The 24,618-nt window shown below is 49.4% G+C and overlaps 1 protein-coding gene across 1 annotated transcript in view; it reads left to right on the plus strand.

The window, feature by feature from the left end:
• Positions 1 to 24,618, plus strand: part of LOC141182798 (gastrula zinc finger protein XlCGF66.1-like) — a 362,704-nt gene that overhangs the window by 128,197 nt on the left and 209,889 nt on the right. The window lies entirely within an intron of this gene.

A 24,618-nucleotide genomic window follows, 5' to 3' on the forward strand; every position in this document is an offset into this window, starting at 1 on the left:
CATGTCTGATTCACACACAGAAGTTTGAGGCTTTGATACATGGTAAAGTTTTTAATATTAAACAGAGTAGGACTATCCTGAATGGGTTCATTTTACCATGGTGGGATAGCTTTCATGCTATTTTTGATCAAAAACAGAGTTACTAAGAACCCTATTTTATTTAAATGCACTTTTGGTTTTTATTTATTTATTTACAGCAGGGTTTATGATCATTTTTCTTCTTATAGTTTTTTTTCTGATTGATGGCCATAGTACACATGCATTTATGTGCTGCATGGATACCAACTTAAACCAAGCTCAAATTCTGTGTTTTTTCACGGGCACCATAGTGGCCCTGTGGGCTGCTGCTATGGATGATACACCCCTAACCATCCAACTATCATATGGTAAAAATCTCATAGGTCCTGTATTTATTAGTATCTGCACGAAGAATGAGGCTAAGTGAGTATTTATTAAAGGGAATCCACTCCCCACGAACAGCAAGCATCAGAATCTTCACTGAATAAAAAGCCATTTCTCAGCAAACAGTCCTCTAATATGAGGCATACAGGTATGTATAGACTCACATTTCTATCACCTGTATGCCAATATTAGAGGTCAGATAAGTCCCAGGGGGTGACAGATTCCCTTTCATCAGCCGTGGGGTAATCATAAAACCAGATATGTATCAAGGTATTCTAAGGTGGTTAATGGTTGCAATAGTCAATGGGAGGCATGTGTCACAGAGATGGCTGGTCTCTGTGATGTAACCCGGAGTGTTTCTCTAGGGCAGATAAGCACTAAGAGGATCGGTTGGTGCACCTGGGAGCCGGGTTACGGGTAGCTAGGAGAGAATGGGCGGGTCCAGCTACCCACATACCTCATCTCTGGGTGTGGTTAACAGCCTATAAAATGGAGGCTGTTGTTTGGCACATGGTCTGTGTGTTTGGAGGGAGAAGGCCTCTTGTGTATGTTTGTCTTCAGACCAAGCCAGGACACTGGACGTTACCCCAGCTTGTGTGCCACACAGGCCTGGCTGAGCAGAGACCTGCTAAGGACAATTACTTTGTTTGCCTGATCTAAAGGCTATTTTCTTTTCTGTTTGGCTTCTGGGTTTATGAAGAAATAAACCCACATGAACTTTTAAAGGAACATGCCTCCTGTTTTCCTCCGGTCACACCCAAGTGAGTAAAACCTCCACAATTAGTGTTAGACTTGCGGGCAGCGTTCCCAGCAGAGACGTATGAGTGCTACAGGATGGACTGCATGCCCTGGGTGAAGTCTGTCGCAAGCCAGCAAGCATCGCCAGACGAAATGGAGGACCTTCTTAAACACCTGGTCCAGTCGCAGCAGCATCAACAGGAGACCAACAGGCTGTAGTTACAGCAGATCCAGCAGCACTAGCAGAAACAACATCAGCAGAAGCAGTTTCTGGCAACCGCCATCCAGGACAGGATGAGAGCTCCAACCCCAGGTCCGACTGATGACTCCCATGTCCGGAAGGCAGCATGACGAGCTTTGCAGAAAATGACCCTGGGGGATGAGACTTTCCTGATGGTGTTTCAAAGGGTCACCGAGAGGGAGAAATTTCCACAAGAGCAGTGGGCAGAGGTACTGTCGCCATACTTGACTTGGAGAGCCCCAGAAGTACGCGTAGTAGGCGTACTATGATTTAGCTTTGCAGGACGTCCTATTTAGCTTTGCATAGTACGCCCTATTTAGCTTTGCATAGTACGCCCAAAAGGCATACTATGATTTAGCTTTGCAGGATGCGAAAGAGTATGGCAAGCTAAAAACTGAGATTCTCGCACGCTTGGGGTTGACAATGACTATCAGGGCACAGCGGGTTCGTATCACTGGAACAAACCACCTCCGTCCCAAAGGTTTGACCTGCTGCACCTGGTCCAGAAGTGGCTGAGCCAGAGTCCTCAATGTCTGCGCAGATGGTAGAGTGGGTGGTGATGGACCGGTTTGTGCACTCCCTGCCGAGGCCCATACAGCCTTGGGTTGCCCAGGGTGATCCCCGGTATGCAGATGAACTGGTCGGACTGATCGAGAGATACCAGGGGGTTGAAGGTTCCTTGGGAAGGAAGCCCACTACATGCTGGAGTTCCCAACAGGGGGTGGAGGCCCAAAAGGTGGTGGGACTTCCAAGGTCCAAATGGACGAGGGAGGTGGTGCCCAAGGTCCATACAGGTGATGTTGTTTGCTGGCGGTGCCACGGCCCAGGCCATATAGCTGCCTGTTGTCCCCTGACCCTTGAGCCAATGGACTGCAGCATAGGACAACGTTGTTTATATTATGCTTATCCGGCCTGCAGTGTGAACTGTCCACCCAGCGAGGGGCCACAAGCATGTCACATGAAGGTGAACAGATGGGAAGTAAAGGCACTGCTAGACTCCGGGAGCCTGGTGACCCTTATGAGGGCCACCCTTCCTCTCCAAATTATCCCGGGGAAAAAAGTTGGCGTTCAGTGCACTCATGGTGATGCTAAAGACTACCCTACGGGCAAGAGTGGACATTGAAATGGCCCACGGTACAGAGTCCCACGAGGTCGGCGTCGTTCAGGACTTGTTGCACCCTATTATTATAGGCTGGGACTTTTGCTTGTTTTGGGATCTGTGGGGGAAGGGTTCTGGGTTCGCTGGCTCAGATAAGAAAAAAATTAACCCTAATGAGGTATCACCACACCCAGAGTCAGACAGGTTTCCCTTTTGTGTCCTTGTGGGGGATGAGGAGGTAGTGCCCCCTGAGTCTGCAATTCCAGAGTTAGGGGTGACCAGCGAGAATTTTGGGTCTGCCCAATATAGGGACCTAACTCTGAAGGGAGCCTTTAATAATGTCACTATTATAAATGGGGTTGCACAGGAGTCAGGGGCTGACACAAGGTTTCCCCATTTTATGATGAGTAAGGAGTTGTGGTACCAGGTCAAGAAAGTGAGGGAGGAGAGTGTGGAGCAGTTAGTGCCGGGCCCCTTTAGACGGAAGGTGTTGGACATGGCCCATTCACATGTCTTGGGGGGACATCTGGGAGTGGATAAAACGCAAGAACGGATCGTGCAAAGGTTCTATAGGTGAACATTGGACATAATTTCAAAAAACATCACAGTAAAAGATAATACCTTACCAACACCAGGTCAGATTGCCAATGCACTGCAGGATGCAGCAAGCCTGCATCATAAAGGCAGGGCCAGCACATGTGCAAAATACTGAAGCAGACAGCCACTCACTAACCTACCAAATTCATGGAGGGGGTGGCTGTGTAGTATTATACATGCACACCGATGGAGTCAGCATAAGGGGGGCGCCAGTCACACAGATATGTGTGATGCATAGTGCAAAAAAATGTGCAAAAAAGATGAAAAATAGTGTATAAGATAAATACACAACATGATAAATACCCCACCAGGCCTCTTTAGTGTTGGCTGGATGAATTGGGGCATATGTCTTGTGTGCTTGCATGTATATAGTGCTTGGCAGCCCGTATGATCTAAGGCTATGTGCCCACGATGCAGAAATGCTCAGGATTTTTTCCTGAGCGTTTCTGCATCTCCCTGGCAGAAAAAATGCATGCGGATTGTACATGCGTTTTCCTGCCGGGGACATGTGGAAGTGAAGCGTTCTTCACTTGCGTTTCCGCATGCGGGTTGACAAGCGCTTTCCAAGCGATTTTAGCATCACTTGGAAAGTGCTTGTCAACTTGGTCACACTATATAAATCCATGCAACCAGCATGGATTTATATAGTGTGACCTGAGAGAATGTAAAAAAATAAATCTATACATACCCTCCGATGGCCTGCGCTGTCTTGCTTCGCTCGGTTCCGGCTGCCGGCAGTGGTAGACTGAAGGACCTGCCGACGTTAGCGTCGCGTCACCCGTCACAGGACTCTGACGTCAGAGCAGGTCCTTCATTCCATCGCTAAGTGCCGGGAAGCAAGGAGGAGCGCACCGCGGGCCGCCAGAAGGTAAGTATATATTTATTTTTAATTTTATTCTTTTTTTACAGCTTTTTTAATGGTACCTGGGTGTGGAGGAGAGTCTCCCGTCCTCCACACCTGGGTACCATCTACACATTAGAACGCGCCAATTACGCAAGTACAGATGCAGTCTTTCTGAATTGGCGCGTTCTAATGCAAGTCAATGGCGGTGAAAACGCAGCGCTTCCGCAAAATAATTGGTAGTGCTGCGTTTTTTTCCGCAATGATAATCCGCACCGGAAATTTCCGCAGCACGTGCCCGTTTTTAATGCGTTTCCGCAGCAGCAAAAACGCTGCGGAAACGCATTAAAAACGCATTGTGGGCACACAGCCTAATAGTATGGGCGTCATCAATAGGCTGCAAGCCAGACAATGTGCATCACACATATCTGTGTGACTGGCGCCCTATGCAGACTACACAGCCACTCCCTCCATGAAATGGTAGGTTAGTGAGTGGCTGTCTGCATCAGTATTTTGCACATGTGCTGGCCCCGCCTTTATCATTGAGGCTTGCTGCATCCTGCAGTGCATTGGTAATCTGACCTGGTGTTGGTAAGGCATTATCTTTTAGGCTATGTGCCCACGATGCAGAAATGCTCTGGATTTTTTTCCTGAGCGTTTCTGCATCTCCCTGGCAGAAAAAACGCATGCGGATTGTACAGAAGTGAAGCGTTCTTCACATGCATTTCCGCATGCGGATTGTCAAGCGCTTTCCAAGCAATTTTAGCATCACTTGAAAAGTGCTTGACAACTTGGTCACACTATATAAATCAATGCAACCGGATGGCTTCTGATGGCCCCCGGTGTCTTTATCCGATGCGTCCTGGCTTGCCGGCAGCTCGCGGTAGACTAAAGGACCTGCCAACGTCAGCGGTTGCGTGACCCGTTACATGACTAATTGACGTCATGGCTAGTGTTGAGCGATACCTTCCAATATCGGGAAATATCGGATCGGACCGATACCCAAAAAGTATCGGATATCGCCGATTCCGATACCGGAAACCAATGCAAGTCAATGGGACAGAAATATCGGAAGAAAAATAAACCCTTTCTTTCCTTGTAGGTTAATTCTACATGAAGGAAAACAACTAAGAATAATGTAGAATGTATTGGGGGAGGTGGGGGAGACAACAAAGGCATAGAGGTTTAGCCCAATCAAATGAAATAGCAGGAATTAATATTTTTTTTATGACGTTCTGAGTTACGGAAATATTGACTATGTTAAGTTTTTTTATATTTTGTCAGATATTTATGTTTCACTACTTCCATGCTCTTCACCTTCTTTTTTACTTCTCCCACACTTTCTCCTTCATCATCCTCAGCATCAGCATCTTTTTCATCAACTTCTTCTTCACCTTCTTCATCTTCTTCTTCTTCATCTTCTTCGTATTATTCTTTTTTTTTACATTCTTCATATTCTACTTCTTCATCTTCTTCATATTCTTCTTCTTCGTCATATTCTTATTTGTGACAGGCATTCCTGTAGTTGTTATCTATAAAAGTTTGAACATTACACCTTTCGTTCTGCCCGTCACAAAAGATTTACAACAGGATTTGTCCGCGTTCAGTTTGGCCTGCAGCAGCAGGTCTTTTCCAGGGGCACCACGAGGAGGAACGGACTCACCCCCATACACTGCTTAGTAATCTTCTGCTTATAATTTAGATATTATCTTTTGCTCAGATTTTTAGTCTTATGCTTAATGTTCTTCCGCTTTTTGTTCTTCAGCTTCTTGTACTTCTGCTTCTTGGTTTTCTGTCTCTTGTTCTTCTGTATCTTGGTGGTTGTCTTCTTCTTCTTTGTCCTCTTGGTCAACTTCTTCAGGGTCATCTTCTTGGTCTTCTTTGGGGTGGTCTTCAGGGTCGTCGTCTTCAGGGTCGTCGTCTTCGGGGTCCTAATCTTCGGGGTCCTAATCTTCGGGGTCCTCGTCTTCAGGGTCCTCGTCTTCAGGGTCCTCGTCTTCTTCGGGGTGGTCTTCAGGGTCCTCGTGTTCAGGGTCGTCGTCTTCGGGGTCCTCGTCTTCTTCGGGGTGGTCTTCAGGGTCCTCGTGTTCAGGGTCGTCATCTTCGGGGTCCTCGTCTTCTTCGGGGTGGTCTTCGGGGTCCTCGTCTTCGGGGTGGCCTTCAGGGTCCTCGTCAGAGAGATCCAGAGTGATTACCAAGAACCATTTCAAAAAGCTTGAACTTGGAAATGTAGCAGAAGGTACAAGAAGGCTGAGGAACTGCCGAGAACCAGCTGACGGTACTGGAACCCGGATGGGTAGCAGAAGGTACAAGAGCAAATGGAATTACCGAGGACCAGCTGACGGTACTGGAACCCGGATGGGTAGCAGAAGGTACAAGAGCCAATGGAACTACCGAGGACCAGATGACGGTGCTGGAACTCGGTTACTAAGCAGGAGGTACCTGTGCCAGAAAGCACTACCAAGGACCAGCAGACATTGGTGGAACTTGGATACCGAGAAGGAGGCACCTAAGCCAAAGGCACTGCCGAGAACCAGCTGACGGTACTGGAACCCGGATGGGTAGCATAAGGTACCCATGTATAAAAAAGTTGCAAGGCCGCGATCCGGCCGCAGTTACCGAAACCCACAGTCCTACAGGGGGTGCTTGTCTTATTGGCACTATGGAACCAGCCTTCATTGCCAGATCTCGCAGCCCACATAGGAGTCACCTAAACTACAGGCACCATAGAGTCGGCTAACCCGACCGCAACACGACAGGACAACGCATTGGAGGCAAAGTGACGTTGACACTACCTGGAAACAGCTGGCGTGCTGGAACCAGGCTGGGCAGGAGGGAGTACCCGTGTCAAAGACACTGCCGAGAACCAGCTGACGGTACTGGAACCCGGATGGGTAGCAGAAGGTACAAGAGCCAATGGAACTACTGAGGACCAGCTGACGGTACTGGAACTTGGTTACTAAGCAGGAGGTACCTGTGCCAGAAAGCACTACCAAGGACCAGCAGACGTTGGTGGAACTTGGATACCGAGAAGGAGGCACCTAAGCCAAAGGCACTGCTGAGGACCAGCTGACGGTACTGGAACCCGGATGGGTAGCAGAAGGTACCCATGTAAAAAAAAGTTGCAAGGCCGCGAGCCGGCCGCAGTTACCGAAACCCACAGTCCTACAGGGGATGCTTGTCTTATTGGCACTATGGAACCAGCCTTCATTGCCAGATCCCGCAGCCCACATAGGAGTCACCTAAACTGCAGGCACCATAGAGTCAGCTAACCTGACCGCAACATGACAGGACAACGCATTGGAGGCAAAGTGACGTTGACACTACCCGGAAACAGCTGACGTGCTGGAACCAGGCTGCGCAGGAGGGAGTACCCGTGCCAAAGACACTGCTGGGAAACAGCTGGCGGTGCTGGAACCCAGGGTAAATACTAAAAACAGAGTGGAGCCAGAGGCGTAATTGGAGCAACTTTAAAATCTGTAGTAGTGTGAATGTGGACAGAGCAGGAGAATTTGCCGGACACACAGCTGGGGATCAGCTGACGTTACTGAACCCCAAAAACACTGGAGCAAGCGTTGACTGTGCAGACGGCACTTCTGAGCAGCAACTAGCGGTATTGGAGCCCAGGGTAAATATTATAAACAGAGGAGCCGGAGGTGTAATTGGAGCAAGTTTTAAATCAATAGTACAGTGGATGTGGACAAAGCAGGAGAATTTGCCGGACACACAGCTGGGGATCAGCTGACGTTACTGAACCCCAATAACACTGGAGCAAGCGTTGACTGTGCAGACGGCACTTCTGAGCAGCAACTAGCGGTATTGGAGCCCAGGGTAAATATTATAAACAGAGAAGCCGGAGGTGTAATTGGAGCAAGTTTTAAATCAATAGTACAGTGGATGTGGACAAAGCAGGAGAATTTGCCGGACACACAGCTGGGGATCAGCTGACGTTACTGAACCCCAATAACACTGGAGCAAGCGTTGACTGTGCAGACGGCACTTCTGAGCAGCAACTAGCGGTATTGGAGCCCAGGGTAAATACTAAAAACAGAGGAGTCAGAGGTGTAATTGGAGCAAGTTTTAAATCAATAGTACAGTGGATGTGGACAAAGCAGGAGAATTTGCCAGACACACAGCTGGGGATCAGCTGACGTTACTGAACCCCAATAACACGGCAGCAAGTGTTGACTGTGCAGACAGCACTTCTGAGCGCCAACTGGCGGTGTTGGAGCTCAGGGATTACAGTTCAGGTGGTAGAAACATGAACACAACAGGAGACCTGGATACTGTTGCCAACCAATTATTTATTCTGGAAGAGGACTGGCAAATTCATGCGAGATCCAGGCCTTGTTCATTTTGAGAAAAGTAAGCCGGTCAACGTTATCGGAGGATAGTCGCATGCGACGGTCTGTTAGTACACCACCTGCGGCACTAAAGACGCGTTCCGATAATACACTAGCAGCAGGGCAAGCTAGCACCTCCAATGCATACTGGCTAAGCTCTGGCCATGAATCCAGCTTACAGACCCAAAACTTGAAGGGAGAAGAGCCGTCTGGGAGTACACTGAGAGGGCAAGACATGTAGTCTGTCACCATCTGACGGAAACGTTGCCTCCTGCTGAGTGGAGCCGTCTGTGATGGTGTAGACATTTGTGGCGGCGGGGACACAAAACTTTGCCACACTTCGGCCATACTGGTCTTGCCTTGTGCTGAGGCGCTGCTTCTGCTCCCTCTTTGTGCAGAGCTTCCTCCACTGCCTCGACGCACTGAGCTGCTTTGTAAAGCACTAGCAGCACTGCTCTCGGTTGGAATGGAGAACATGATGGAATGCACCAGTGCGTCTTGGTATTCCCGCATTTTACGCTCCCGGTTCAACGGTGTTATGAGGCTTTGTAAGTTGTCCCGGTAGCGAGGATCTAGGAGGGTGGACACCCAATAATCAGCCGTGTTGAGAATGTGGGCGATGCGGCGGTCGTTTCTCAGGCACTGCAGCATGAAATCAACCATGTGCTGCAGACTGCCAACTGGCCAAGAAACGCTGTCCCCTGCTTGAGGCGTGATCTCTGCCTGCTCTGCATCACCCCACCCTCGCTCTAGATACTGACTACTAGAGCATTGTGTACCTCCCTCCTCTGGACAGATGTCTTCCTCCTCCATTGACTCCTCCTCATCCTACTCACAAAGTGTCCCCTGCCTAGGCCTTTGTGAGGAACCACGTTGCGCACACTGTAGAGAAGCAGATGGCATTTGTGACTCATCTTCCACCTCTTCCAAAACCTCGTCCCTTAGTGCTTGCAGTGTTTTTTCAAGCAGGCAGATAAGGGGGATAGTCATGCTGACTAGTGCATCATCTGCACTCGCCATCCGCGTGGAATAATCGAAGGCACACAAAACGTGGCAAATGTCCTTCATAGAGGCCCACTCAGTGGTGGTGAAGTGTGAACGGCGCGCACTGCGACTTGTTTGCGCCTGCTGCAGCTGGTACTCCATTACTGCTGCCTGCTGCTCACACAACCTCTCCAACATATGTAACGTTGAATTCCACCTGGTGGGTAGGTCACATATGATGCGATGTTCTGTAAGGCGTAATCAGCGCTGCAGAGCTGCAATGCGCGATCTTGCGTTGCTGGAACGCCGCAAGTGAGCGCACTCTATGCGGACCTCGTGAAGCAGTGCATCAAGATCCGGATAGTCCCTCAAAAAACTCTGCACGACCAAGTTGAGCACATGTGCCAGACATGGGATGTGAGTGAGGTTGCCTAGGCCCAGAGCTGCCACCAGATTTCGGCCATTGTCACACACTACCATGCCTGGCTGGAGATTCGCTGGCACAAACCACACGTCGCTCTGCTGCTTGATGGAATTCCAGAGCTCCTGCGCTGTGTGGCTTCGATTCCCCAAAGAAATTAATTTTAATACGGCCTGTTGACGTTTGGCCACGGCTGTGCTCATATCGGTCATCATAACAGGTAACCGTTCACGGGTCGATGTGGAGGTAGACCGTGACGGCTCCTGCAGCGCTGATTCAGAGGAACTGGAGTATGAGGAGGAGTCAATGTGTACAGACTGGATTCCTGCAATCCTTGGAGTTGGCAGAACACGTACAGCGCCACTCTCAAGATCTGTACCCGGCTCCACAACATTTCCCCAATGGGCAGTGAGGGAAAGGTATCGTCCCTGTCCATGCTTACTGGTCCACGCATCGGTGGTCAGGTGGACCTTGCTACTGACGGCGTTTTGTAGCGCATGTTTAATTTTTCCCTCCACATGCTGTTGCAGGGCAGGGACGGCTTGCCTGCTGAAATAAAAGCGGCTGGGCACATTGTATTGTGGGACTGCCAATGCCATAAAGTTACGGAAGGTGTCAGTCTCCACCAGCCTGAATGATAGCATTTCAAGGGCCAGTAGTTTAGCAATGCCAGCATTCAGAGCCTGTGCTTGAGGGTGGTTTGCCGAGTATGGGCGCCTTTTCTCCCATGCCTGTGCTAACGATGGCTGTAGACTGGCCTGGGAGTGTGAGGATGACCGGTAAAGTGGTGCTGTGGGTGGAATTACACTGTGTCTCTGTACAACAGTGCCAGAGATTCTTCCATGGCGATCCTGTGAGGAAGCCGAACCAGCTGTGTGTGAGCTGGAGGAAGATTCTACAACACGAGCTGAAGAGGTGGTAGGTGGCGCTGTAGGTTAGCCTAGGTCTTCAGTGTGTTTTTGTAACTCCACCACATGCTTGGTCCGCACATGTTTCCACATATTTGTGGTATTGAGGTTGCTGACACTTTTCCCTCTTTTCACCTTCTGATTACACAGCTTGCATTTGACAAAGCAAATGTCACCTGCAACTGTGTCAAAAAAGGACCAGGCACTGTAAGACTTGGGAGCGCCCGCTTTGGATTTTGGAAGAGCCATGCTCCTAATGGGTGCCGAAGTGGAGGCTACAGGCAACCAAGTCTGCCCCCTCCCCCTCCCTCCTTTTTGGGCCGTTCGGGGAATCTCTTCCGCAGAGCTGCTCCCACCACCTTCCTGTCCCTCACGCCATGATGGGTCAAGGACCTCATCATCTACACCACCCTCTTCAAACAACTGCTTCTCCTGGGTAGTCTCGACAGCACAGTACGCACCAGAAAGTGGCACCTGAGTCTCATCATCAGATGCGTACTGAGGTGTGCTGCTGACCATAGGCACTGGCCCACCCGCCTCTTCAGATTCAGAGAGACAAAACGGTTGCGCATCACTGCATACTACCTCTTCTTCAAATTCTCGAATTCTGCTTGGCTGGCCCCCTCTTTCCAAGCCAAGAGATTCAGAGAACAGAAGTAGAGATGGCTCCTGTCCAGGGCTCTCTGACTGCCTGGGCAATTTGGCAGGTGGTGAAGAGACAGATGGGTGCTCTTCAGTGCTCAGGACCTGAGAGGATCTGGAACTAATTGAAGTCGATGCGTTAGCTGCCATCCATCCGACAACGGCTTCAATTTGGTCCTCCTGCAGCAGTGGGGTACGGCTAGCTCCTACAAAGCTGCGCATAAAGGACTGTTCCCTGGTAAAACTGGGGGATGCTGAGTCACTGGTACCCGCAGCAGGCACAGAATCCCCACGTCCTCTTCCTGCAGGCACAGAATCCTCACGTCCTCTCCCTGCAGAAACTCCACGCCCACGCCCACATGCCTTACTCCCTGCCTTCTTCATCTTGGTAGACTGATAAAGATAGGCAGAAAAGTACTAAGGGCTTAGTGTGCTTATTCCTGAACAGCTGCTAACAGGTATAAGAAACACTAATTTTATAAAGTGTGGACTAGACTTTAATATGAGCTAATGTGGCCTACACAACTGTAAAGTGGAGTGTTTGGTGAACTTTATTTATGTTTTTTTTGCCAAAAAAAGACACTGGATGTGCCAAAAGATGTAATACCGATAGTATCACAAACTTTTTGTAGCTATTACAATGTAGGAAGGTAACCTACAATGCAATAGATGAGGCTACAAAAAATAGGCTAATACTAATCTGGCTGGGGCTGCAGGGCACAATGCTGCTGAAAGGCTCCTCTAACTACTCCTATATAGTGTGTTTGGAACCAATTTAGCTGAATACGGATAGAACCACCACACTAATAGGAGATATCAGGAAAAATTATGAATTAGCAAATAAGGACAATGTATGAGGCAGTGACACACACTGAGTGCACTACAACCAGACGTGTTTGAAGCACACACTGCAGGGTGAGCTGCAGTCACACACAGAGACCTTGCAGACAGCGGTGAACAGCACAGAGAACTGTGCACTAGTGCTGCAAGGCACAGCGATTTATAAAGTAGCTTGGGTAAAGCAGAATAGACCAAATAGGTAGCTAAAACTGTCCCTCAGAACAACAGCGTCCTATCCCTAACTGAATTCACAGCAGAGTGAGCTGAAAATGGTGGCGGCGGCTTTTATAGTGCATCATGACATCATTTCAGCAGCCAATCACAGCCATGCCATTAGTTAAGATGCCTACATGCCTAACAGGATGTGCCCACACTTCTTAGGATCCTCATTGGCTGAATAAAATGAAACTGGCTCATTGCAATATGGGAACTTCCGATTCCGGTATACGATATTGTAAAAGTATCGGAATTCCGATACTGAAATATCGGGTATCGGCCGATATTCGCAGTATTGGAATTCTCAACATTAGTCATGGCAGGTCCTTTTCAGACCATCGTGAGCTGCCAGCAAGCCGAGACGCATCACTAAGGACACCGGGGGCCATCAGAAGGAAAGTATAATGTATATTTTTTATTTTATTCTTTTTTTTACAGGTTCTATGGTACCCGGGTCCGGAGGAGAGTCTCCTCTTCTCCAAACCCGGGTACCATCCGCACCTTGAAACGCATGGATTGAGCATCTGCAGATGCAATGATGCGGATTCCATGCGTTCCAATGCAAGTCAATGGCAGCGAACATGCCGCGCTTCCGCAAAATAATTGGTAGTGCTGCGGATTTTTCCACAATAATAATCCGCAGTGGAAATTTCCGCAGCATGTGCACAGCACATGGGATTATCATTGGGGAACATGGCAGACCTTCTACCAAGCGTTTTTTAAGCGTTTCTGCAGCGGAATTGCCGCTGCGGAAACGCTTAAAAAACGCATAGTGGCCATACAGCCTTACTGTGATGTTTTTTGAAATTATGTCCAATGTTCACCATTTTTAATGTTTAGTGTTAGGACTCGCAAGTATGAGGACCCTTGACGTTTGGGTTGCGAGCTTGTGTATTTTGGCCAAAATATCGACCAACACCTCATGTGTTGTATTTATCTTCTACACTATTTTTCATCTTTTTTGCACATTTTTTTGCAGGATGCGGCCAGGCCTCTTTAGTGTTGGCTGGGTGAATTGGGGCGTCTGTCTTGTGGGGGTGCACGTATACAGTGCTGGGCAGCCCGCCTGATCTAATAGTATGGGTGTCATCAACAAGCTGCAAGACAGAAACTGTGTATCGCACATATCTGTGTGACTGGCGCCCTATGCAGACTCCATCGGTGTGCATGTATAATACTAGACAGCCACCCCCTCCATAAATTGGTAGGTTAGTGAGTGGCTGTCTGCATCAGTATTTTGCACATGTGCTGGCCCCGCCTTTATCATGGAGGCTTGCTGCATCTGGTGTTGGTAAGGCATTATCTTTTACAAAGGTTCTATTGGCCCAGATGTCACCGGGAAATATTTAAGCATTGCAGGTCTTGCACTACGTGCCAGTTAACCGACCCCACCTCTCACTTTTGAAGTCCCCTCGTGCCACTGAACATTATTGAAGTGCCATTCGAGAGAATTGCTATCGACTTGGTCAGTCCCCTGGTTGAATCTGCTCGTGGGCATCAATTTATATTGGTTATCCTGGACTATGTCACACGCTATCCTGAAGTGATTCCACTGAGTAACTCCTCCGCAAAGAATATATCCCGTGAGTTGGTCCACGTTTTCCCCCCCCAACAGGCTTACCAAAGGGAGATACTCACTGACCAGGAAATTCCCTCTATGAGTAAGGTGATGAGGGAGTTATGTAAAGCCCTCCAAATCTCCCAACTGAGGACTTCAGTATACCATCCTCAGACGGATAGCCTAGTCGAAAGGTTTAACAAGACTTTGAAGAGTATACTGAGGAAGGACATAGAAAGGGACAGTAGAGACTGGGACTGTCTCCTACCATATCTGTTGTTCTCCAACCGAAAGGTTTCACAGGCCTCTACAGGGTTCTCGCCATTCGAACTTCTGTATGGCCGACATTCGCGGGGTCTTCTGGATGTCACAAAGGAAATCTGGGAAGCCTAATTCATGCCCCATAGGAGCGTCATCGAGCAGGTTGCTCTGATGCAGGAGAGGATTGTGAAGGTGATGCCCATCGTAAAAGAACATCTCCTCCAGGCACAAGAAGCTCATGCCAGAGTCTACAACCGGTCAGCCAGAGTGAGGCAAATCAATCCGGGAGACCGGAGTCCTCATGCTAATTCCTACAGTGGAAAGTAAGTTCTTGGCCAAGTAGCAAGGGCCGTATAAGATGGTGGAAAAAGTGGGTGAAGTGAACTACAAGGTTCATCAACCGGGACGACGTAAGCCGTACCAGATATACCACATCAACCTCAACAAGATGTGGCAAGACAGAGAGGCTGTGGAGGAGTCGCAACAGCGGAAACGCTAACGAAGGCCAAGAAACAGCAGTGTCGGGAGTTGATGCAGAAGAACAGGGATCTGTTCTCGGAATTGTCGGGCTGCACAAGGGTCATAGAACACAAGGTTCTGACGGAGCCACATGTGCGGGTGAACTTGAAGCCTTATCTGATAACGGAGACCCGACGAGAGTTGATATCCAAAGAGGTAGCTTGTATGCTGAAGCTCAGTGTCATTGAAGAATCCAAGAGCAGTTGGTCGAGCCTGATCATCTTGGTCCCAAATCCCAAAGGTGAATGGAGATTCTGCAACGACTATCGGAAGTTGAATGAGGTTTCCAAATTTGATGCATATCCCATGCCACGCGTCGTCGAGCTGATCAAGAGGCTTGGGCCAGCAAGGCACATAACCACCTTGGATCTCACGAAGGGATATTGGCAGATCCCCATGGCATAGGTAGCCAAAGAGAAGACTGCGCTTTCTACACCGGACGAATGCTTCCAGTATGCCCGGATGCCGTTTGGACTGCAGGGGGCCCCTGCAAAATTCCAGAGAGCTATGGATTGCATCCTTGCATCCCATAAGAAAATATGCCGCAACACACCTGGACAATACTATCTTCAGTCCAGACTGGGAGAGTCATCTGGAAAAGATTCAGGCTGTGTTTGATGCTCTGAGGAAGGTGGGGTTTTCAATAAACTCGAAGAAATGTGGCATGGGAAAATAAGAAGCCAAGTACTTCGGATATGTAGTGGGTAGAGTCGAGATAAAACCCCAAAATACTAAAGTAGAAGCAATCCAAAATTGGCCGAGACCGGTGTCGAAAAAGCAAGTCAGAGCCTTCCTGTGAATCGTGGGATACTACAGGAAATTCATTCCAAACTTCGCCATGATGGCTGCACCCCTAACTGACCTCCTTAAAGGGACAAAATCAGCCAAGGCCAAGTGGACTGCAGAGGCGGAGACGTCCTTTCAAAAGATGAAACTGGCTCTGTGTAGGCAACCGGTCCTGGTTGCCCCGGACTTCAAGAAAGAGTTTATACTCCAGACAGATGCCTCAGATGTCGGGTTAGCAGCAGTCCTTTCCCAGGAGATACACGGGGAGGAGCACCCTGTCCTCTACCTGAGTAGAAAGCTGTCCTCCTGCGAGAAAAATTATTCGGTCATAGAGAAGGAACGCTTGGCTATAAATTGTGCGGTGGAAACCTTACTGTACTATCTGTTAGGTCGAAAAGTTAGATTATTATCCGACTATGCTCCACTCAGATGGATGAGGGGAAAAAGTGAAAAAATGCCAGAGTCACCCTCGGGTTTTTAGCCCTACAGGACTCCTACTTCCCTGTAGAACATAGAGCAGGGAAGCAACATGGTAATGCCGATGCTCTCTCGAGAATCCCCTGTCTGGTAGTAAAAGGTGTCAAGCCCAAGGCTTTAGGCAGAGGGGGGGAGGTATGTAAGGTGGCTAATGGTCGCGTAGTCGATGGGAGGTATGTGTCACAGAGATGGCTGGTCTCTGTGATGTAACCCGGAGTGTTTCTCTAGGGCACATAAGCATTAAGAGGATCGTTTGGTGCACCTGGGAGCCGGGTTATGAGCAGCTAGGAGAGAATGGGCGGGTCCAGCTACCCAAATACCTCACCTCTGGGTGTGGTTAACAGCCTATAAAATGAAGGCTGTTGTTTGGCACATGGTCTGTGTGTTTGGAGGTAGAAGGCCTACTGTGTATGTTTGTCTTCAGACCAAGCCAGGACACTGGACGCTACCCCAGCTTGTGTGCCACACAGGCCTGGCTGAGCAGAGACCTGCTAAGGACATTTACTTTGTTTGCCTGATCTAAAGGCTATTTGCTTTTCTGTTTGGCTTCTGGGTTTATGAAGTAATAAACCCACATGAAATTTTAAAGGAACATGCCTCCCGTTTTCCTCCCATTGTGCCCCAGTGAGTAAAACCCCTACAATATGTATAAAGGAAAGGGTATGGTAGTCAGAGAATGTTTCAATAATCCGCCTCAACGCATTTTCCCAACAGGTTCATTAGGAGGCTTGATAGAGGGATGATAATTCATGATGTTCAGCATAGTGTGCCTAATAGCCAGGTGTCCATGTTTAAATATCCCATTTCATCCCAAACCCCTCCCAGACTAGGAGGCTCATTCCCATTCCTATAGGTGAATTGTCACAGTATATACAGAATAGAGTCTGTCTACAATAATATACTGCGCCTACGCTACTTCTCATGAGCTAGAGGTTCGATAATGTCCATCACCTAGTGTGCATGTAGGGAAGTGACGTGCTTTATGCTGAAACACCAGATAAACTGATTGCCGCCGTGCAACTCGTACCTGTGACTGCGCATGCCCGTAGTTATCATTCCATCTAGGATCATTGTTAACAAATGTGCATGCCCAGATGTCTGCGTTCCACACCAGAGCGCATATGGTATTGGATTGCATTCAACCAACAGAAAAATCCTCTCTCTGAGATCAGTGTCATGGGAGACTAAAATCAAGTATTGCACATCCTCCCATCATGCAATCGGCATGTGGATCTACTTTATCACTACAAAATATATGGTATGGTGGCCCACAGTATACTCCTAAATGGTCATATTTGACCCCTATTGCATAATTAGAGATACACAAGGAACACCACACTTGTTAGTTACTAAATGGTATAAGTGGGATATAACGGATAAGAAATAATTCTGACATAGAAGCTCAGATCTCTTGATGAAGTAAAACAATACAGGGAACTGAGTAGCAATGGGTAGAGTATAAAATCCTAAAATGTAATCCGGAATGGGACTGTATTCATACAAAACAGGCATAGGAAATTTGCTCATTCAGTCCCTTAGGGCCTAGTGAATCCAGTCTGGAAATCCACTCACTTTTTTTGAGAATACATTTATTGAGATCACCGCCTCTCACATTGGGTTTAACCACCTCAATGATGCAAAAGGAGATGTTTCTTGTTTCACCTCAATGTGCACTGTTCATGTTTCTCACTAATGGGGTGTCCCGATGTCACGCCAGGTGTGAGTGCAACACAGAGAGTCACGCCAGGTGTGAGTGCAACACAGAGGAGAAAGGGAGCCCAGATACTAGGGAAAAGGGGGAAGAGGTGACCTTCTAATCTGGACTAGCATCACTCTGTCTCCCCCCTCCGCAGCTGTTGCCCATCACATGCCTCGCCCAACTATCCCTGGCATAAGGCTATAGCTGGGGGTGGAAGGAGATGAGCACTAGTCAACCTCCGCTAGCACTCTAAAGACAACACAGGGGAATTACAACACAGGGGAATTACAATTTCGCTTTAGAAGAAACTCCAACAGGGCACACGGCCTCAAGACTCCAAAGAGGACGTGATGCTGCTTCAGCCAAGTTCCAAGTAGAAATGAGTATACCCGGCGACGCCAACATAGACACACCAGGTGTATATACACCCAGACTAAATGGAGGTAGAATCTGGGTCCTAAACACAGCCATCCATCTAGGCAGCTGTCTGCATTGCCAAACGTGGAGATCTCCTGCAAACCCCTGCAGGGCGACTGTCTGTCACCTCTGACACACCCGTGACACCCATGGCATATTTCGCCCAAATGCCCCCTCCACACTCCTCTTAGACTGCCTCTTGGTCGTGCATACATAATCTAGGAGGTAGGTGCATGTGGCCACATACACAAGTCCTGAGGTTTTATAGTTGGAATAATCCCTCTGGAGAAAGGTTTCACCTGTAGAGGAACTCGAGAAAGATTTACATGGTCTTATCCAATTACATGTACAACTTTCTACACATCTAAATAAACCACAGATTCTTCTATCTAGCCATGTCCCCTTGGGTGCAGGTTTTTATAGAAACTATGCACTAAACGGTCCCTAATTGACCAACTCTTTCTGAAAGATATTGTGGGAGTAGATCACACAGCACCCTCAGGTCCAGGTCGGCCACAAGTACATCCTAGCGTTTTCTGAGGATAATAAAGATATGGTCACTCTGATTGTCACAAGTTCCTATTACTTGTGTTATCCCATATTTTTCTTGGTGTCTTGGTTAGGTATGTAGGAGTATCTCTCTCTCCTGTTTTTCTGCAAACAATAATGCGGAATCCAAAATGTACTGTGGGTACCTTTTTCCCTGAATCTGGTGTTTATGTCTATTGCCTGTATATTAATATCTGTGACATTAGAGCAGTTTCTTCTCAACTGTAAATATTGGCCCTTGGATATTGCTTTTTTTTTAGTAGGATGCAGTGGTGGCTATCCCACTTTAATAGTTTATGGTAGATGAGTGTCCCTAGGGTCTAAACCAGAGCTGTGGAGTCGGTGCCCATTTTGGTGGAGTTGGAGTCGGTATAAAATTGACCCACTCCGGCGCCTAAAATAAATAATAAATTGGGTACAGTAGTTCAATGCAGTTTGTGAGGAATATTTTTTCATAAGAATTTGGTAAAGTTATGAAATGTCCTATAAATGTCTTTCCTATTCCTGATCTAAGGGTCTAGACTTTTAGCTGAGAAAAATTTGTCCTACTGTAAATTTATCACTTAAACATGAGCCATGTATGAGGGAGTCGGAGTTGTGAAGTCGGAGACGGTGTCATGGAAATTTAGGAGTAGAAGTCGAAGGTTTGGCTTGCCGACTCCACAGCCCTGGCTCCCATCCCATACTTTCTTGATTGGTACATCAAGGAAAGGCAACTGGTAGGAATAATTAAACTCTGATATAAATCTAAGGCCCACTCTATGGTTATTGAGTTCCAAATTCAAGAAATTGTTCACTCGTCCCTGACCAGATGATAAAAATGTTGTCAATATATCTATATCATGCCCCAATATATGGTTGCCACCACTTATAATCATCCCTGAGTATGTTGTTTTCCTCTCATCAGCCCAGGAATAGATTAGCAGATGAGGGAGTACAGGAGCTCCCCATCGCAGTACCCCTGAGCTCGGGTAAGTACTTCCTGTCAAAAATAAAGACGTTATGAGTAAGAATGAATTTTAGAAGATCCTCCATGAAGTCATTATGTCTGCTACACTCTATTGATCTCGATTTCTATAAACATCTTACTCCTCTGATATCATCCTCATGCGATATATTACTGTACAAAGCCTCAATATCTAGTAAGGCCTGCAAAAGGGGCATAATGGGGGCATTACACTGTGTGGGGCATCATACATCCTGCATAAGGGGCATAATGGGGGCATTACACTGTGTGGGGGCATCATACATCCTGCATAAGGGGCATAATGGGGGCATTACACTGTGTGGGGGCATCATATATCCTGCATAAGGGGCATAGTGGGGGCATTACACGGTGTGGGGGCATCATACATCCTGCATAAGGGGCATAATGGAGGCATTACACTGTGTGGGGGCATCATACATACTGCATAAGGGGCATAATGGGGGCATTACACTGTGTGGGGGCATCATACATCCTGCATAAGGGGCATAATGGGGCATTACACTGTGGGGGCATCATACATCCTGCATAAGGGGCATAATGGGGGCATTACACTGTATGGGGGCATCATATATCCTGCATAAGGGGCATAATGGGGGCATTACACTGTGTGGGGGCATCATGCATACAGCATAAGGGGCATAATGGGGGCATTACACTGTGTGGGGGCATCATACATCCTGCATAAGGGGCATAATGGGGGCATTAAACTGTGTTGGGCATCATACATCCGGCATAAGGGGCATAATGGGGGCATTACACTGTGTGGGGCATCATACATCCTGCATAAGGGGCATAATGGGGGCATTAACACTGTGTGGGGGGCATCATACATCCTGCATAAGGGGCATAATGGGGGCATTACACTGTGGGGCAGTAAAGGGGTCCTGTACTATGAGAACAATACGTTTCCTCCCTTCCTGTCTCCATAGTTGGGTCGTATGTATCTATTACAGGAAACAGAACAAAAACCTTATGATTCTTATAAAGGGGCAACACAAGACCCCAAAAGAGTCTCCGTGCTGAAGGGGTTAATGCCCCCTGCGCCCAGTAATGGGGGGTCTCCACATACCTCCACCTGCAGAGCCGCCACCACATATATGGCTGCTCTGTGCGCACAGGAGCTGTGATGAGGTCACAGGAGGGGAGGAGTCAGGGGTCACATGATCAGGGGCCTCAGTGGATGCAGGACTCTGCTGTGCTGGTTGTCATGGTGCTGGATGAGCTGAAGTTTATGTGTGGGGTCAGGAGGGGTTTACAGTGTGGATGTAGCAGAGCCGCCTGTGTACGAGGTGTACGGAGCAGAGCCGCGCGTGTACGAGGTGTACGGAGCGGAGCCGCGTGTGTACGAGGTGTACGGAGCAGAGCCGCGTGTGTATGAGGTGTACGGAGCAGAGCCACGTGTGTACGAGGTGTACGGAGCAGAGCCGTGTGTGTACGAGGTGTACGGAGCGGAGCCGTGTGTGTACGAGGTGTATGGAGCAGAGCCGTGCGTGTACGAGTCGTACGGAGCAGAGCCGTGTGTACGAGGTGTACGGAGCGGAGCCGTGTGTGTACGAGGTGTACGGAGCGGAGCCGTGTGTGTACGAGGTGTACGGAGCAGAGACGCGTGTGAACGAGGTGTACGGAGCAGAGACGCGTGTGTACGAGGTGTACGGAGCAGAGCCGTGTGTACGAGGTGTACGGAGCGGAGCCATGTGTGTACGAAGTGTACGGAGCGGAGCCGCGTGTACGAGGTGTACGGAGTGGAGCCGCATGTGTACGAGGTGTACGGAGCGGAGCCGTGCGTGTGTACGAGGTGTACGGAGCGGAGCCGCGTGTGTAAGAGGTGTACGGAGCGGAGCCACGTGTGTACGAGGTGTACGGAGCGGAGCCGAGCGTGTACGAGGTGTACGGAGCGGAGCCGAGCGTGTACGAGGTGTACGGAGCGGAGCCGCACGTGTACGAGGTGTACGGAGTGGAGCCGCATGTGTACGAGGTGTACGGAGCGGAGCCGCGCATGTGTACGAGGTGTACGGAGCGGAGCCGCATGTGTACGAGGTGTACGGAGCAGAGCCGCGTGTGTACGAGGTGTGCGGAGCCGAGCGTGTACGGAGCGGAGCCGCGTGTGTACGAAGTGTACGGAACGGAGCCGCGTGTGTACGGAGCCGAGCCGCTTGTACGAGGTGTACGGAGCCGCGCGTGTACGAAGTGTACGGAGCGGAGCCGCGCGTGTACGGAGCGGAGCCACGCGTGTACGAGGTGTACGGAGCGGAGCTGCGCGTGTACGAGGTGTACGGAGCGGAGCCGCGCGTGTACGAAGTGTACGGAGCGGAGCCGCACGTGTACGAGGTGTACGGAGCGGAGCCGCGTGTGTACGAAGTGTGCGGAGCTGCTTGTACGAGGTGTACGGAGCGGAGCCGCATGTGTGCAAGGTGTATGGAGCGGAGCCGCATGTGTACGAGGTGTACGGAACGGAGCCGGGCGTGCACGAGGTTTACGGAGGTGTACGGAGCGGAGCCGCGCGTGTACGAGGTGTACGGAGCGGAGCCGCACGTGTACGAGGTGTATGAAGTGGAGCCGCGCACGTACAAGGTGTACGGAAAGGAACAGCGTGTGTACAGAGCGGAGCCGTGTGTGTTCGAGGTGTACTGTGCAGAGCCGTGCGTGTACGAGGTGTGCATATCTGTACGCTGTAAGGTGGCTGCCGGACAGGTCGTGGACGGGAGGTATGTGTCCCTGAAGTACCAACCTTCAGTGATGTAGGACCCGGAGAAGCAGGCACCAGCACACATAGTGCTGAGAGGGAGTTAATGGGCCCGGATTAAAGGGCCGGGTTTTACGAGCAGCTGAGAGAGCTGGACACTTACCTCCAGTCCAGGTCTTGGAAGGCCTGATTTAAGACAGCTGCGCCTGTCTCAGTGTGCTGTGTGTTGTGCAAGGTGAGCAGACCTTGCATGTGCTGCTCAGAGTCTGCTGGAGGCAGAGGAAAGCTCTACATTTAAACGGCTGAAGCCGTGCTGCATATGGACGGGTTATTTTGCGTTTTGTTCTATTATACCTTTTGTGCCAGAAAAAGGCTGTTATGTTTTGTTTTCCTAGTTGGTTTATGGACATTTTATAAACCACCAGTTTGCTTTGGAACCTGAGGACTGCATTTCTGTGTGAACCTGCACCTACCCGAGAACTAATCTGTCACAAATTGGTGGAGAATGTGGGCACAAATCCCAAGGGGCAGTGTGACTGCTACAGGAAAACGTATATGTCCTGGGTGAAGGCCGCCAGCCAGCAAGGTTCCTCCGGCAGCATGGAGGAGCTCATAAAGCAACTGGTGCAGGCGAATATGCATCAGCAGCAAGCTCAGCAGGAGACTAACAAATTGATAGTACAACAGTTCCAGCTTCAACAGCAATAGATGCAGCAGCAACAGCAGTAGGAACAGATGACGCTCCTGGCGGAGGCCCTCCGTATCAGTGAAGCCGCACCACCTCCAGGCCAAAGCGATGAGAGCCAGGTGAGGAAAACCGTGAGAGGGGCGTTGCAAAAGATGACTCCTGGGGATGACGTTGAGGCGTTCCTGGCCGTCTTTGAGAGGGTGGCGGACCGTGAGAGACTACCACCGGAGCAGTGGGTGGAGGATCTTGCGCCATATCTGATCGGGGAACCACAGAAGGCGTATTTTGATCTGGCACTGCAGGACTCTAAGGAGTATAGCAAGTTTAAAGCTGAGATCCTGGCGTGGCTGGGCATAACCCTGGCAGTGAGAGTACAACGAGTCCACCTGTGGGACTTCCACAGGGACAAACCTCCTTGGTCACAAATGTTTGGTCTTCTGCACCTGGTACAGAAGTGGCTGCAGCCAGAGAATTGTTCCCCAGCCAGATGGTCAAGAGAGTGGTCATGGATTGGTTTATCCACTCTCTGCCAAAGCCGATTTAGTCCTGTGTTGCCCAGGGAGATCCCTAAAATGCAGACAATCTGGTGGGCCTAGTAGAGAGGTACCGGGAGGTAGAGGGTTCCTTGGGTGGTCAAGCAGTGGTTAGGTCACCTTTCTGGGGCTCTAAAAGAAGGGGACTAAATCTTCTTCACTGGGCGTTCGTCCAAAGTCTAAGAGGCTGATGAATCGCAGCTGGGGAATCAGTCCCAATCCATCCTCTGTTGGAGTTGTCATGCCCCTGGCCATATAGCTGCTCGGTGGCCCAGGAACTCTGAGCCAATGGACTGCAGCGTAGGCCGGCATTGCTCCTACTTTGCCTACCCTGCCTGTAGCGCGGTTCATCAACACGGCGAGAGCCCTCAGGCATGCTCAGTGTCCGTGAACGGATGCAAGTGTCTGGACTGCTGGACTCAGGAAGTTTGGTAACCCTGATAAGCGCCAAACTCCCTCATTGGCTGGTTCCTGGGAAGGTGGTGGGTGTCCGGTGTATCCATGGGGACGCTAAAAAATGTCCTGTTACCCGGGTGGATGTAAACGTGGACTGTGGCACCACAGCTCAGGAAGTGGGGGTCGTTAAAGACTTGTTGCACCTGACAATAATCGGACGGGACTGTGCATTATTCTGGGACGTGGGGGAAAGTGGTGACACCTGGTTGCTCAGATGACAGCCAGAACACCCCTGAAGAAACCTCGCCGCAGGCCGTAACCGAAGAGTTTCCCATGTGTGTTTGTGGGTGATGAGGATGGGGCAGCATCCCCTGATGCCAACATCCCTGAGCTGGAGGTGTCCGAGGGAAACTTTGGAACTGCCCAACTCAGGGATTTAACTCTTAAAGGGACATTTGATAATGTGTCCATACTTAACGTTGTTGCTCAAGAGCCGGGGGTGACACCAGATACCCATACTTTGCCGTCAATGGGGACTTGCTATACCGAGTCACCAAGGTGAGAGGGGAGCTCGTCGAGCATACAGTCGTAAGGTATTAGACATGGCCCATGAACATGCGTTAGGTGGTTGCCTGGGGGTAGAAAAAACACAGGAACTAATCCTCCAGAGGTTCTATTGACCCGGTTGTCACTGAGAAATTGTAAATTATTGTAGGTCCTGTCCCACCTGCCAGCTGACCTCCCCGGTGACACGCCTCCGGTGCCGTCACCTATCATTGAGGTGCCCTTTGA

Source organism: Phyllobates terribilis, unplaced genomic scaffold, assembly GCF_046119375.1.
Source record: "Phyllobates terribilis strain yellow unplaced genomic scaffold, ASM4611937v1 Scaffold_36__1_contigs__length_13169755, whole genome shotgun sequence".
NCBI lineage: Eukaryota > Metazoa > Chordata > Amphibia > Anura > Dendrobatidae > Phyllobates > Phyllobates terribilis.